General features: G+C 42.6%; 1 long non-coding RNA gene across 1 annotated transcript; it reads left to right on the top strand.

Annotated features, from left to right (window-relative positions):
• The first annotated feature begins 388 nt into the window (after positions 1-388).
• Positions 389-14725, top strand: LOC143260568 (uncharacterized). Its single transcript, XR_013034842.1, has 3 exons — positions 389-936; positions 12440-13046; positions 14368-14725. It is a non-coding gene; the product is annotated as an uncharacterized LOC143260568 (long non-coding RNA).
• The last annotated feature ends 70 nt before the right edge of the window (positions 14726-14795 follow it).

Here is a 14795-nt window from a genome sequence, read left to right as displayed (position 1 = left end):
AAATGATTGTAACCCTTTCACGACGAGTTTAGTATAGTTACAGAGATTTTTCGGAGTCACGAAGACATTAGAAACAATTTCCTAACACAAACAGCGATAAAAATTGAAGAAAATACTGTGACTTAAGGTTGCACAAGTTTGTAACTCCATGGAGCAGTAGCAAATACAAATAATTACCAACAATTCCCAACCACAAACAATGACATACCGCCGCAGAATCTTCGAACTCCAGCGCAGCGCATACGAATCTCCCGCGCGGCGGCTGGAATCAAAATGGCGCCCCATCTGGAGGATCGCACCCGCAGTTGGTATCCGAAGACGAGCCTGGGGACTCTACCACGCCCAATCGGAGTCGTCCGCGCGTCTATCTTCGTCTCTGTCCCACGACCAAGGGTGGAGGCGTCGTCGTTTGGTGGGCCAACACGGATCCCTCTTCTCCCCTCGGCCTCCGGACCGGTCCCCCACCTAACCTCTTGATCCGTGGCGGTGCATCGCGGCTCGAAAGGGAGCATGCCAGTCAGTCGGTTTTTATCCAGCGGACGGGACGGTGTCGCGGCGGTCTGGCGCGAGTGGCAGCGGGTTCATACGATCGGACAGTACGAACCGTCCCTAAGCTGCGTTTCGTGAAACGTTGTTCGGTCGGGAACCGAGGAAATCAAAAGAGAAGGAAGAGACCGCGGAAGAAGAAAAAGAAGAATCGGAACGCACACAGGTTCACGCCGGCGGTTCGATCTCTGTGATACATATTCGGTCGGTCGGGAACGGTACGTGGTGGTGTGGTGGTGTGTCCGGGTTAGGCGCAGGAACGGGTCGCAGGAGTGTGTGAAGGAATCCTCGTGGCCACCGAGGGATCGAAGCTACCAGCGGAGGTGCAAAGCGGTCGGCCATTGCGCTTTCTTCGTGTCGCCGTTGCTACCGCGCGGTGCTCTGCCATCGGTGTGTGTTACAACATTATTGTATATACCGGGTGTACCGACCACCGTGTGCGTGCCTCTCCCTCGCACACCCCCGCGGCACCCACCCCGGCGTGGAAAGCGTCGCGCGATCGTTTACGCCCGTCTCGTGTTTCACGAAAACGAGGGCCGTGCTGACTCGTGCCCCGTGACGTGCGGAACACCACCGTCTGGCTCGGTCGGTAACAGCGTCCTCCTCTCTCCCTTTCCATCCGCATTTTTTTACGGTACGTCCTTCTCTCCTTTTTCTCGCCAAATGTTCCCGGAGACATGTGCGCGTTCAGAGCCGAGCCCACAGCACCATCAAGGGTGTAACTTACGTTCGATGCGGAGGACCTCTTAAACTCGCGTGACAGTTTTCGACCGGCGAGGCGCGTCTCGTGACCCGAACCGCCGGGAAGTCACGTTTCGATCACGATAATATTTCGGCGGGCTTCTCCGCCTTCTAAGTGCTCCCAAGTTCATGGCCGAACAGGTGCTACCGACCTCGTCGCTTGGCCGCCAAAGTATTTACATCGCCGCTGTCACATTTCCGTTGAATCGTGCCCGCGCCCCGTCTTCTAATGGAAGCAACGTGCGTCGAATTAGAAACCGGGAATTCTGTAATCGTTCGCAGCCGTACGGACACTGTGTGTAGCCTGTGCCGAGATTTGATTTCTCAGTCGGGTGCACTCGCACAAGAGGCGGTTTTGTCCGCCCGAGACGGCGCGCGCGGTCCACGGCCGGCACAATGTCTCCCCGATTCGCGGGCAAAACTTCTCTTCTCGCTCCCTTTCAATGAACTCGCCCGCGCGCGTTCTTTCTCCTTCTCTCTGGTTCTCTTTCGCTCCTCTCTTCTCCAGCTCGACTCTTCTCTCCGGTTCTGCTGGCTGGCATCGGCGCTCATTGTCTCTCATTCAGTCGCCCCCGTCGCGTTCGCGAGCTTTCCACTCTCGGTGCACGCTCGCCCCGTGCTTTTCACCATCGCCGCGTGTCAGACTTCTCCTTCACCCGGCTGTACCGTTAGCGGCAAAATTCGGCTTTGTCCCGGGAAGAAAGAACAGCCCCCGCGAGGGCCTTCCAACGAGGCCTCCCCCATCGACAGACAGGTATGAACGGCGTTGTCCATTGGAAACTCGCGACGGATGCACCGTTCAATGTTTACTCGTGCAAACGCCGTGCCGCTTTCTCCCTATGCGCCGTAAGGGGTTGGTCAATATGCGTAAACAATTTGCATCTTAATAAGGTCCGCTTGAACATTTCCGTTCGTCGGTAATGCCGGTCGTTAGTTCTTTCTGTTTCTCACGGATGACGAATGTGTACCTCATCCTTCTGTTAACCCGAATAGTCAAGTTTCAGGGTCGTTGAAATTCGTTGCAACACTCCTGGAAGGAATTAGATAAAAATTGTGAATACGATGGTTGAACGAATTATTTGGGCGTTTATTGGAAAATGAAAAATAGTTTTGTAGGCATATGAATTGGACGTGGCATGGGAACTGATGATCAGACTGTGAATTCATATTCTAAATAATCGACAGTCGTGCCTTTCTTTTAGATATTTAGTTAAAAATAAAGCATATTTATGTTCTATAACTGTTTTCACTGTTTTGATTCGAATAAAGTCCGGTCTACTGACAACGTTTCAGAACGTACGCATTATTTCTTCCATACCAAATATAGAATAATCGTCAGAGGCGTCACTAGGGTACCATTAATAATTTAAAACTAATAACTCGAAAAATACCCCAGGTATTATACTAGAACTATATTATTAGAATAAATTGTATCTACCTTCGAAGAACAGTTGTTCCATTATGACCGCGTGTCGTAAAAATTAACGTTTAAATGTTTAAAAAAAAAAGGCAACAGGAAAGCCGTTATTGTTAACCGGCAGCTTCGAACGTCGAATTCCGTTGTTTAAATGCCGTCGATTATCGGTATCGCAGCGATAATTCGAATAGTAGTCGAGCAACGTCGTTACACCGAATATAATACGTCCATTCGAGTAATTGCTCGATTCTTCGTCCCGGCGCGCGCTGTCCAGCGTCGAATAGCTGACTAACGAAAGAAGAGTGCACACCGGAGAGGATATCCGATTTGCATTTAAAAGGGTTTTCGTTTCCGTATTATTGGAAACCGTGCTACGTATTTTGTTCCGCGCGTGCTGTCGGAACTTTGATCGTCGCCTTCTGTCGCATGTTGATCGGCCCTTCCTGTCCGACCGGCAACCGTTCACGCTGATACGGAACAATTAATTTCATCCCTTCTCCCCTCCCCCTCGCGGCCCTTGTCACGAAGCTTTTCCACTAGTTACCCATTTACGTCCACCTATTCCAGTATTTTTCCGCAACGTACTAGATTCTAGATCTCGTTTTTTCGAACAACTGAAGAGACAAGACAATTCGGATAGTAAAGGTTCGCCTGCTATACTGATCTCGCTACTCTTTTAACCCTTTCGCGTCTAATAAGATTATGCACATATTCTACTTGTTCGATACGAATGTTATTCGCCTCTTGGTTGATTCTTCTGTTGAAATTTAGGAATACAAGTAAATCTAGGTATACAAGAAATAAAAATTCTGTCCTTTTATTAGGGAAATTACTAAAGACAAAGAAGTGTAGTCGATGCAGGAGAATAAAAACTAGATCAAGGGCAAGGACCTCGTTTTTTCGAACAACTAAAGACAGGATTAGAATAAAGACTAGATCAGGGGCAGGGACCTCGTTTTCTCGAACAACTAAAGAGAGGACAATTCGGATAGTAAAGGCTCGCCTGCTATACTGATCTCGCTACTCTTTTAACCCTTTCGCGTCTAATAAGATTATGCACATATTCTACTTGTTCGATACGAATGTTATTCGCCTCATGGTTGATTCTTCTGTTGAAATTTAGGAATGAAAGTAAATCTAGGTATACAAGAAATAAAAATTCTGTCCTTTTATTAGGGAAATTACTAAAGACAAAGAAGTATATATATAGTCGATGCAGGAGAATAAAGACTCTTAGGTTTAGAGAATAATAGAGGCTCGCCTCCTGTCCCAAGACTGCTTTAACTCTTTGGCGACAAATCTCGTCACAGTAACTCCAGACATTGCAAATATAAAATTTGATAACACAGATTCTTTGTAGAATTAATTTGTATCTATTCGTGTAATTATGAAAATGGTCCATCATTCGAAGGGTTAATCTAGATCTCTGACGAAAATATATTTAGTTAGGCTTTTAAATTCGGATACAAAGGACTGGCGTTTGGATAATAGATGATCGCTGCGATCCTTCTTGTTCACCAAGTTCACGTTTATGATTTTCATTGCTCCTTTTAGTATTGAACCTATCACAAACTAAAGGTAACTGACGCGCGTTGTTCTATAAGAATAACAAGACTGAATAATTTATTTAGACTTTCCGCCAGTTTCATTCCGATGTATACATGAATTAATATATCCATTCAATAATTTCCTATATAAAAGAGTCTTTATAATGCCAAGAATTTTAAACTAAAATATATAGAACTGATCGAAATGATCTACACGGTAGGTTTAGCGTTGATCTACAGCTTGGACAGAGCTACACTTATCGCATCCCTTCGGGCCCAGGTTTCATGGTTCCCGTATCTTCCTCTGGGCCCCAGGTCCCAAAGATCTAATGTCCGATGGGGTTTCTCTCCGTCGCGGCCGTAATAAAGGCTCTCTTTCCGAACGTCTGACGTTCGCCGATATCGTTCGTTACGTATGAAACCCATTACCGGCCGACGCATCGCGGATGCTTTTAACGGATGTCAACATTCCTGCATATACACGCGCGATGGGACACCGCGATTGATCGATTATTGGCAGTTTCTATTTCCGCACATAATCCGGCTGCGAGCCAGTCGACTCAAAACAAATATAACCATGGTGACCCGTTGCGACGAGTACGCGAGACCGGGTACGTACCGACGACGCGAGAACGGCCGCCCTCCCCCCCTTTTCGTCCCCCCATTTCGCAGCGACACGTTCGATGATCGTTTCGAACCGCGTTCGCGAGGCAGAAGGGAGGTGCGAGGGAGAACGGACTTAAACGCCATTGTTGCGCAAATGCATCGTCTCGAGAGGACACGAGAAGTTTCACGGGGGACACCGGGAGCTTATTATTTATGAAACGCGCGACCCGTTCCTCGTGCTTGGAAATACCAAGCGGTTTTCTTTCTTCCTTGTACGAACAAACAAACCAGCATCCAATTTGCCCGGTGATTAATGGCACCCGCCCAGGGAAAATTTGTTGGAAAAAGTCCTTCCAGTTCGGTTTCCAACGTTAGATACCAACGTTTGAATGTTGGCCGTAATATTTGGGGAGTACTCGAAGCTGACACTTACGGATCGTTCTGCAGAAATACAGATATTTTCTACTTCAATTATACGAAACAGACGATAAATGAAAATGTGTTTCTTCATTTAATAGTTCCAGAAAGTTGGAATTTATTTAGTTGCTTTTACTAGTTACTGGTTAAGTTAAGCGAATAAATAAATGTTAGTAACGAAATTAAAAAATAAAACAGTCATGTCATTTCAATTTCATTCTGTATAATAGTAGCCACGCATGCATTTTTCAAGGAGATTGCAACAGCTAACTGGTTAAAGTCTCCCAATGTCTTCACCGTTCTGTACAAATGTACTTCATTTACCTCTTTTAGTTATAAATGCATACAAAATTATTATGTGAATACGCGCAATGAAAAAATTAGGTTAATGCTGTTTTAAACTGAAAAATACATATTATCTTGTCGTATTAAAGAAAATACTATTTAATTAATTATAGTTCTTTCCGCTCTTGATGCAAAATCTAATCTAAAATAATAATCATAATCTAAATAATCTTGATGCAAAATAAAAATTGTCTACCTCGATTAGATACCTTGATTAGATACTCGTTTCGTTTAATAATATTAACGAATTGTAAATATTATACCACTATAATCTTGAATTCTTCTCACGCTTCTTCTGTTCTGTGTTTCATCTACCTACATATTTTGTTCTCATTAGTGCATAAAATTGAAATTTTGTCAGTGATCTGGCTCTAATTAACTCTTGGATGGTAGGTCGTTTCCTTTCAAGACCATTCACTGCTTTAATTGCCAATTTTTTAAAAGACATATTTTTAAAGAAACTAGGATATAACCATATTTTGAAGAATAAAGTAAAATATTTAGATCTCGTACGTCAAATACGTATTTTCGATATTTGTTTCAGTACAGGAAGTATATTTAAAGAAAGAACTGATATGATAACGCAAGCAAGCACAGTGTTTGGTAAACTATATGTACGTGTAATTCAAGCACGAATATCTTTCAAATAAAATATTAATGTTTGATAAATTTAGTATTTCATATTCGCGGTGTGTTCTCGCAGATACGATTTCATATCTACTATTTCCTGCGTGAAATAATAATTAGCGCCTCACGGATACCCTGTCGAGGTTTTCTTGCCCGAGGACATCACGATACTATCATTCACGCGGAAAGCGCTATCGCATCTCGAACAGGAAGACTACGTAAATCGTTATTGTCGGTTTCCCAGAATGACGTCATGTGTCGACAAACAATTTAAGTGTGTATATTACAATATTGAAATTCATCGACTTCTCGAAATAATCACGTCGATCGTAATGTGCAAACTTCATTATTCGGATTGGGGATACAATAACAATTATTATCGGAGCGGGGATAAAATAACAAGAGTCGTCGGAGTGGGGATAAAAAAAGCAATTACGAACCGGTGTGCAAGATCGACGGTACTGGTAATGAGACACGGATAATACGCGAATAGTTGACAGCTCCGAAAATCGTGCAAATTAAAATCTTATTCCAGATTATTGTTCCGGACATATTGGTTCCCGACGATCTTAAAAATCTGACGATAACTGGACAAAATTCGGAATTTGATAATTAATCAAATGCAAGACATACATTTTAAAAATACTTCTAATTCATCGGACTGAACAATTCTAGAAATTGGATAATCTTACTGGGTAATTGGAACAAAATTTGCAAAAATTAAATATCAAGACTTTAGACATTCGTTATCATTTTATACAATGATTAAATACTTTTTATATTATTGTGGTGAAATTATGAATGTTACATGAACACGATTCAAATCATATTACTCACACTTATACTCATGTTCATATTGTAAATCACGTAAAGATCATGGTAGATTGAACATTGAAAGGGTTGATCTGTGAAAAATGCGCCCCCGGATTTCGTACGGATGCCGATATATGTAGAAGGTTTAACATAGGTCGACAAAAAATCCTTCATTCTTCGTATGGATCGATCGTTTAGTTAGCGATGGTGAATCGGGTACCGGTTCCGCCATATTGGAAGATCGCGAAGAACCGGAAACGAACCGGGTGCGGTGGTGCAAACACATGCGAAGGGAGGTGGAACGATAGGTCTGCTCGCGAGCTGCTAATCAAAGTGTCAGTTTATAAATAAAACGGTGCGGGATGGAAACGATTCGCATTCGCCCGGTGATAAGCCATCGGGGGCCCCCAGAGGTTGCGCCGTGCTCTCGAGGCGACAGTGATTTTTATCGGAGGTTCGAGCGGAAAAAGCGTCGTTATTTCCTCCTCTGTCTCTCTCTCTCTCTCTTTTTCTCTCCCTCTCCGCTTCGTTATCGTCTCTGGCCGCTTCCTAATCCGGTTTTGCGAAACAGGAATCGCGTCATCAAGAAAAAGCGTTTAGAACCTTTAGCGATCATCGTCGCTCTCTTCTCCCACCCGAATCCGCCGAGGACACGTTGCTTCCCCTGTCCCTTTTTTCGTCCGTTACTTAATTTAGAGCCGTGTCGGGTTACCCATTCGTTAGCCGCCGCAGTTTAATACGATTTAGCCGATGTAATGCAACAAGCCCGGTGTGCAATACACTTCGACGTGAGTCCATCTAGTTCGAAGCTAATTCGACGGGAGTCTATTTGTCCGCGTGTCCTGCGAATCGTAATGTTCAAACCGAACAAAAACAATATTGTTCCACTGGCTAGATGTCGCGAATATTTCCAATTTTTTCTTATAATTCTTGCTTAACATTAAGATTCTTGATATTGTTTCAAGGGTGTTTCTCGAGATTCTGTGGTGCAATTAGGCTGATCGTGTCGTTTGATTATGGAGAATGAACATTTTCAGTGAATATTCTCTTTATTTATTCGACGGTGTAAATTAATTATTAAGCCATTTTAGATTATCTCGAAAGTTTCGTAACTCTTATTAACATGTTAAGCGTCGAAAATTAGCCACAGAAGTTCCCAGAGAATCTAGCCTAATTTTAATGAATTTGATCAATCGGAAATCATCATTTCGTAATCAAAATAAAATCGATACATCGTAGATCTTCCAAATGCACGAACGTGGGTTCGTATCGTAGTCATATTTTCGAAGATTTTGACTTAGGGTAGCGAAGCCGGTTAGTGTGGGGTCATCAATTGCTGCGCCATTGGTTTGTATATGTTTATTGAATAATTTACTTTATACTTATCAAGTGACGCAGTCTTTATTAAAAGAATAACAAAATTTAATATGTCATATTAGATAAATGTAATCTTAATTATGCCCGAAAAGAATGTAATTAAAAAATGAAGCAAACTTAAAATGTGATCTATACGTGCCAAAATGTTAAAAAGACTTACTATATATATATAAAGTTACTATAAATTGACTTAACTCCAAGCTATCTTAAACAAGAAACAGTACACGTATTACCAAATAATGACACCCCTTGTTCCTCGCAATGGTGAAAATGTGACTTTAATGCCGCTTTAATTCTAGCCCATTCGTATATTCGGTTTAACAAACAGAGGTGTTGTTCGTGCGATCCATTTATTCCGAAATTTGTTAATTATGTTCAGCGGTCGTTGTTCCGCCGGATCAGCATTTCGCCGGAAAGTGCGTCGTGGGAATCGGGCTCTGGAAAAAGTTATTAGATTACCGCGTCGCTTATTACGCCGACGCGACGCGACGCGACGGTGCGGTTGGTCGGTTGTGTCGTTATCTTTATCCGTGCAGAGCGCACCTGCCGCCGCGTACCGTTCACGCACATGTGTATTCGCTGCACTCTCGCATGCAGAATGCGCGACGATAAGTGCGTGTCTCTTGCGCGGGCCAGATAAACGGGAGAGCCGCGCGGAGCATAGTGATTTTTCGCACGCTACTCGACGTTCGACCGTCTATTCTTCTGGTCCGCGAAAGACAATGACGCGACGTCACGATTCTGCATGTTTTCACCTGTTCCCTCGGGCACTCGATGTTATTTGTTTTCACTCCCCTATGGCTCGGTGTAACATTTCTACTTATCGTGTTTCCTTTTCGGCCTAAATTCATTTCTAAACCAGAACGTTATAGAAATATCATGGTTTCTTTTGTTTACTTCAACATCGAAGAGATTATGCATCACGATTTTCAACTTTCACTTCACGCATCAGAGAAAATTCTGCCGCTTTAAATTTGCTAATTTGTTAATTTATATGCAACGATTAATACGTATTTCCTGGTTACGGGTTACACGCATTCAAAATTTAGACTCCAGAGTTCGATGGTAGTTCGAAGTAGTTTAATGAAATTTTCAATTTAATTAAATTGTTGATGGAAATAACTGGAAGAATTAATCGTCTTAATCGATTGATGAAATTGACCATCAATCGTCGATTGAAAGAGATAATTAATAATTGTTGATTTTTTAATGGAATTGAAAGGATATCTTGATGTAATTTCGTTAAGAATTGTCCGTATAGTGCCTGTCATTTATCACTTACAATCTTGTTTGTTTTCATTCTTATTAAATTAAATCCCTACTTTAGTCGTCGATCGCGACCAACAATTGAAAGTTTGATCGTTAATTGCGATTAATGATTAACAACAGTAATTAAATCGTTAATTGTCGATTCATTTTTTGCCAGACTCTGTACCCTTGTCGCAGATATGTGACGTTTGCGATCACGTACTTCTTATGGAAATCGTAAAATTACCGTTATCTTCCACTTACGTTTCCACCTGATCCTTCGAGCACTCGATATACTTCATAACGCTGTCACACACGTTCGGTGCCGACGTCATAAGTGTGTGACGTTCGCGATTCCGTATTTCATATGGAACTGGTAGATTTCATTTTATGCATGTTGGTATGCATAATCAAGGTTTTAATATTTTATAAACGATGCACACGCTGTTTTCAATTAAATATATATAAATAATGCAGTTAGACGACGGAAATGTCAATTTAGTAATGAACGTGTTAAGCCGAAAAGACCTTCACTCTAGCTAATGAACTGATTAAAAGACAACGGTAAGCTTTATCCAACTCGCCCACTCCTGATAACGATTTTACTTTATTTTTTCCATTGAGAGCATAGTAATCATCACAAATTAAAAAAAAATGTTGTTCACTCATTCTCTCTAGCGAATTAATCGATCTAACATCTTAAAGATATTCAAAACATTTGGTTCAACATTAATGAAGCTATTACTATACTGCGGATTTTATGTGTTTCTGACAAAATTGGGTGGTTGCAATTTAAAATAGAAGAAAGATCAAAAGAGAATTTAAAAATGTCAATGGCTTATTTTTAATCTATTAAAGTGATTAAAAGCAAAAAAATGCGCATACTATTTAGTTTCTATTTGTTATAACTAATGCAGACGATTTTATTTTGCACAAAATTCCGCAGTCTAGTTACTACTTAGATTCTAGACAGTGGATTTTATGTGTTCACGATAAGAACGACTAGGAAAAAATAGCACGTTAGAAAAACGTAATAACATTGCTCGTCAGAGTGACGCATTCCGTAAGCCGTAGTGTTAATAACAAAACCGATTTCATTAATCTCTAAGCAACAAATGCGCACCCGCGTCCGCAAACATCGTCGCGCCAAAGATCAATTTTGCAATAAAAATCGCGGCCGTGAAAGTGCTAACCTTTCGGCGCAGCGTCTAAAGGCCACTGTAATGGCACGTCAAGACACTGTTGAAATGTTATATTATTGCATAACAACGCTCGCGTATCGTTGCACGATCGATCGAAAGTTCCGCGGCGAGATACTCTCGAAAACTTTCAACGCGTCGATTCATCGGCGATCGATTTCCCTGTTAAAATCTTCCAGTCGGTCGGCTCGATTTTACAACCTGTCGTGCCAGCGAAACTATTCGCCGGCTCTGTTGTAACGAAAGAGTTCACGCGTGCATTGCCAGAGCGTCACGCATTCGTGACATCGTGACGTAAAGGCGCGGGTAAATAAAATTTTACGCGCGTGTTATTTATGCGGCGCTCGGAAAATCAATGAGATTTTTTCGCCGCATTTTTTTCTTCTTCCGTTCCTCGTCTTATCACGGCGGATCTGCGCGCGTTCATAACACGTAATCAAATCTGAAATACGTCGAATCGATTTAATTTTGACGTGCATCATATTTTTTTTCCGGATAACGATTATACTAAACGCTATAAACGTCGAAAGGAACTCGGAATAATGCAGCTTTCAATTTGCAACGACTAATAAGAAGCGGCTCTCTGTTCGACTTCCGTTCCGGGAAATTAGCGAGACAAATTTTTATTTTGCATACAGATCCGCATTCTATCGATACATATCTGACGTTGCAGTCGTGCTAGAGTTCATAGTCTATGTTTCATAGAACCAGCAATCTATAGAAACTTTTTGAGGTCAATAACACGTAGAAAAGATTAAGAACAATTTATAAATAGCGACGAACGTGACACTCGTCCATCAGTTTACGCGAATTTCCGTTCCACGTGGATGTGTTTTACGCGAATGAAAATCGCGTAAATAAAGTCTGTAAGTACAATACAAAAAATATTGCAAATAAAAGCTAGTATAAGTTTTCGAAATACATATTTATTTCGCATAGCTTAACATAAAGATAATTATGATCTTTCAGGAAACAAAAATGAACTGTACTCGTTGTCCTAACGTTACTGTAATTTAAAGCAATGTTATTGTATGTTAATGTAAATTTTTCCGGATGATTTTTTCTCAATACTTTCTTTGACTAAGTTCACTATTTGCATATACGATTTGTGAGTTGTTTAAACAACTGAAACAAATAATAAGTAAACAATCCATAGTTATCGTATACCATATGATAGATTTAGACAAAAGAAGTAACTGTTGTTTATATTCAAGTTATAACAATAAAATAAAACGTAGCCGAATATTTGGGGGTTAATTTGCACCCCATCGAGTGAATTTGCGAAAACAAAAATTGCATAAATAATAAATAATAGTAATAAAAATTGCATTGTAAAATCTACACATGCTCCACACGTCCCGAAAGCTTCAGGATATTTTTAATTTCTGGGTTGGGATCGTCCCTCTCGTCTGTTAGTTTTATGTGACGAATCACTCTTCTCGCGTTGTACCGCGATTTTTCAACAAGCGTGTTGTGGTTAAACAAACCTCGTGCACTGCCTCTATTACAAATGGATCTTGGACCACGCAGCTCACACAATTGCATTTCTATTGCAGCGTTACAGGTGCGCGGAGGACTGGGAAAGTAGCTCGAGGTAAACTAAAGCGGCCTAAGAAGAAGAAGATCGGTGCGTTGAAGGTCGACAGAGGGTGGTGCCGTTGGTCTTCGGAATTGGCATTTGCAAATGGGCGAGCAACTGTTATCCTTCGGGGACGCGTAATCGGCGGAACCGAGAGCGAACGGAGATATTCGGCGTCGAGAGCGGACGGGAGAGAAAAGAAGGTGGTCGGGAGAGAAGCCGATCCTCGGAATCAGTGATCGAAATCACGATCGAGAAAGGATCCAGCGGATGCCCAGGCATCTGCCGAGCGACGCCGACGAAGCGGTGGCGAGGTGAAAGGCAGAGGCAGTCGGCGAAGTACGTGCGATGCGAGCGTTGTCCGCTCGTACGTGAATCCGCGGTACACACGTGACATTTTTACGATGCCACGCTGACAAGGTTCGGGGGATCAGCCGTGTGACGATCGTTAGCCGTGTGTGTCCCAAGCACGATCTTCGCTGGTATTTAAGAGAGATTTCTACCGCTCCGAGCTGCTCTGCCGCTGCTTGTTGCTGCACTCGCTCGCCACTCTGCACCTCGCGCAACGCGGTTATATTTAACCGGTAATTTTCAAATGTAAAATGCTGCTCCCGCGATTCATGCACCAGACACTTCACAATGAGTCGCGTCGCTTCCCTGTCCCATCGTTGGTCGCGAAAACATTCTGCAAAACCGGTGCTTTGTTTTCAACCGTTGGACGACTGAAGGTTTAGTGGTCGGACGAAAGCCGAAACCGGGCCATGTCTCAGCCAAAACAAAATTTCTTTATTTATGCGTCAAGAAATCAATTTTTCGTCGGATTTATATTTCAGTTTACTAGGTTACATGTTTTCAGTAACATTATTCTTAAAAAAAAAGAAAAAAAACCGGTATTTAATGTAGCGATTGGGTGACAAGAAAGCAACAGATACGCTAATTCGATGTGACTATTCTTAGATGTAACTACTTCCTCTCTTTACACAATGCCTCTTAAATTGACTTTTCTTCTTGCTAATTCTATCAACGGCAGACTCGGTCATTGATAAGTAGACTGCAGATTTCATGCATTTTTGTGAGACATAAGGAGATATTGTAAGGACATAAGAAAAATTGTCAACTCAAGAAAATGATTAAAAGAGACAATTTATTTTTATTTCATTTCTGTTTCGTCCTGGAAAATGTATGTTTAGCACAAAGAGATCCGCAGTCTAAGCATAAGCCTTATAAGTCAGGTGAACGACTCGGGTTAGAATAAACGCAGCCTAGTCGGCCTACGGTTGAAACCGAAAACTCGGGAACAGAAAGGTACCATTTTTATAGGAGGTTGTAGTGCGTACCTCGAAGGAGGTTTCCTGAAAGTTTCATTGAAAATCATTGACATTTGTGCACGAGGTAGAGTTCTTTCGCTTCAGCAGTGACTGTGCTCATGAATATGAATAGTTCTTAATGAAACCTCCAAGGAAGTTGCAGATGTTTTATAGAAAGTTCAATGACAGAAAAAGAAAGTTTAATGTACATCTGACACATTGTCGATGCTGAGAACGAGCAACGCGACACATTGAGAAACGTTCAATGCACTGATCGCAATGAAACTTTGTGGAAAGATCACGAGCGAACACTGCACATCGCCCAAAATAGCCCGTTGTCTATCAAGCTTAAATGTCCAGTCAGTGAACCTGTTAATTACCGGCTGTCATCATCCCGCCAGGCCATAAACAGTCTCGAAGAGACCAATCGACAGTCCCCAATTACCCAGCAGGGACCAAACTAGAGTACCCACTGTTGAACGTCTCATGAACGATTCATTCCTCCACCTGCTACAGTCTAAAAGCCGGTCCGCCCTTTAGCAAAGTTTCACGAAAATCGATAGACGCGGCGAGCACAAACGCAATCGTCTGATTACAGGTCAAAATCCGAAGCGACCCCATGAAGCCGGTTGAGGAAGGGTCGCAAGCCGAACCGAAGATCCACGAGGTGTAAAAAGAGCCGGAATCCTGAGTGAATCCGTGGGAAGGAAGCGGCTCTGGGTGCCGATCGTATCTCGAAGCCAGGCGACCGAGACCGAAGAACGTAACCATCCCCAACTGCGCGGCAAGCTGAAGTGTTAAGGATCGGCTGCTGGCGCTCGAGGCCAACGAACCCGGAGTGAAAAGGTTCTTAACGAGGTGTCCAAGACGAAACGACGTCGGTCGAGCCTGGACCGGACGTCCTCGAATCTCGTACGCCTCGAGTCGATTCGATCGGAGCGGACAGCCTGTCGACGTCCTTCCCATTGTCCTTGGTCCTCGGCGAAGGGGGACCGATCGGCCCTAGTGGTGTCCTGGGGCCGCAGA

Source organism: Megalopta genalis, chromosome 15, assembly GCF_051020955.1.
Source record: "Megalopta genalis isolate 19385.01 chromosome 15, iyMegGena1_principal, whole genome shotgun sequence".
Classification (NCBI taxonomy): Eukaryota; Metazoa; Arthropoda; class Insecta; order Hymenoptera; family Halictidae; genus Megalopta; species Megalopta genalis.
This window is presented reverse-complemented; position numbering and strand designations above follow the sequence as displayed.